This window comes from Pseudophryne corroboree, unplaced genomic scaffold (genome assembly GCF_028390025.1).
Source record: "Pseudophryne corroboree isolate aPseCor3 unplaced genomic scaffold, aPseCor3.hap2 scaffold_1388, whole genome shotgun sequence".
NCBI classification, from domain to species: Eukaryota; Metazoa; Chordata; class Amphibia; order Anura; family Myobatrachidae; genus Pseudophryne; species Pseudophryne corroboree.
This window is the reverse complement of record NW_026968015.1, coordinates 138,174-140,439: the sequence shown is the minus strand read 5'-3', so window position 1 is coordinate 140,439 and position 2,266 is coordinate 138,174. Positions and strand designations below refer to the sequence as shown.

Here is a 2,266-nt window from a genome sequence, read left to right as displayed (position 1 = left end):
ATTTTTACTTAAAGTACAATAACTTTTACCATTTTAATTTGTTTTAATAGTATATTGACAGTATAGTTTTCTTTCAAAAATCCACTTAATTTTCTTTACCCTATTATTAAAATGGTAATTGACAAAAAAAACTACATTGTCACCAGAAGAGCAATACAAAATGTACAAGTGATATATTAAAATCATCTTTCCAGCTTGAATTTCAATGATGCATTGGGTCAACAATTTTGTGAGAAACATCTTCACCCTTAAATAAAGATTTTCTTAATTCCTTACCTGTGTGCTAATTAGATATCACCTTGTTTTCATATTAAACAGACTTCCACATGAGAAAGCAGCAAGGATGCAGTGGCGTTAATGTTTCCTGGTGTCAACCTGTATTATTTCAGTAGACATTGAAATGAGGATGCATCTTGCTGCCTTTCCAATGAAGCAAGTTTAATTTAGTAATAGGTGAAAAACCATCCCTACAAAGGTGTTAATCAGAGACTTGGCTTTGTGGACACTTTTCAGAGAACAAATTTGTTAGCATAAAAATAAAGCCAGAAAATAAAGAGCTGTTTAATCACGCAATTTGATTTTTTTGCCAGCATATTTCTTTTTCTCTGCAACCCACTGCTAAATTGTGCTTCCTAGATGTTTTTATAAAATCACTGAATCAAATCTAACTCTGATTACATCAGAGAAGGCCAGGTACCCTACACCATAACAGGGGGTATGAAATTTGACTTGTCTACTTAAAGATCACCAAAATCTGATAACAAGGTCAATTAGGTCCCTGGGTGGGATTGAACCACCAACCTTTTAGTTAATAGCCGTACATACTAACTGATTGCGCCACAGAGACACTTTGCAAAAGTTCATACTGACAAAGGCTAATAAGCATTCATCTAAAACGTTTCCTAGAAAAACTTTAAAAAGTCAATAATCTGGAGAGTTTTTGTAAGATGTTTCTTCCATCAACCAACGAAGAAACACATTGGTACTTTCCCATGATGAGTGAGTGCTTCAGGATCTCTTGCACTTACATGTGCAGCAGAGTACTGCAATGGAAGCATGCTGGGCCCATAACCCAGAGGTAGGCAGATTGAAACTATCCTCTGCTATATGCATTTTTTTTTGTTAATTAAAGTAATCCAAAACTGGGATTGATATTTTGGCTCTTTTATTTTTACTTAAAGTACAATAACTTTTACCATTTTAATTTGTTTTAATAGTATATTGACAGTATTGTTTTCTTTCAAAAATCCACTTCATTTTCTTTACCCTATTATTAAAATGGTAATTGACAAAAACAAACTACATTGTCACCAGAAGAGCAATACAAAATGTACAAGTGATATATTAAAATCATCTTTCCAGCTTGAATTTCAATGATGCATTGGGGCAACGATTTTGTGAGAAACATCTTCACCCTTAAATAAAGATTTTCTTAATTCCTTACCTGTGTGCTAATTAGATATCACCTTGTTTTCATATTAAACAGACTTCCACATGAGAAAGCAGCAAGGATGCAGTGGCGTTAATGTTTCCTGGTGTCAACCTGTATTATTTCAGTAGACATTGAAATGAGGATGCATCTTGCTGCCTTTCCAATGAAGCAAGTTTAATTTAGTAATAGGTGAAAAACCATCCTTACAAAGGTGTTAATCAGAGACTTGGCTTTGTGGACACTTTTCAGAGAACAAATTTGTTAGCATAAAAATAAAGCCAGAAAATAAAGAGCTGTTTAATCACTCAATTGGATTTTTCTGCCAGCATATTTTTTTTCTCTGCAACCCACTGCTAAATTGTGCTTCCTAGCTGTTTTTATAAAATCACTGAATCAAATCTAACTCTGATTACATCAGAGAAGGCCAGGTACCCTACACCATCACAGGGGGTTTGAAATTTTGACTTGTCTACTTAAATATCACCAAAATCTGATCACAAGGTTAATTACGTCCCTGGGTGGGATTGAACCACCAACCTTTTGGTTAATAGCCAAACACACTAACCGATTGCGCCACAGAGACACTTTGCAAAAAGTACATACTGACAAAGGCTAATAAGCATACATCTAGAACGTTTCCTAGAAAAACATTAAAAAATCAATAATCTGGAGAGTTTTTGTAAGATGTTTCTTCCATCAACCAACGAATAAACACATTGGTACTTTCCCATGATGAGTGAGTGCTTCAGGATCTCTTGCACTGACATGGGCAGCAGAGTACTGCAATGGAAGCATGCTGGACCCATAACCCAGAGGTAGGCAGATTGAAACTAT

The 2,266-nt window shown here is 34.9% G+C and overlaps 1 non-coding gene across 1 annotated transcript; it reads right to left on the bottom strand.

Moving 5' to 3' along the window:
- Nucleotides 1-1,941: 1,941 nt before the first annotated feature.
- On the bottom strand, nt 1,942-2,015 carry TRNAN-AUU (transfer RNA asparagine (anticodon AUU)). The gene has a single exon. It is a non-coding gene; the product is annotated as a tRNA-Asn (tRNA).
- Between the last annotated feature and the right edge of the window lie 251 nt (nt 2,016-2,266).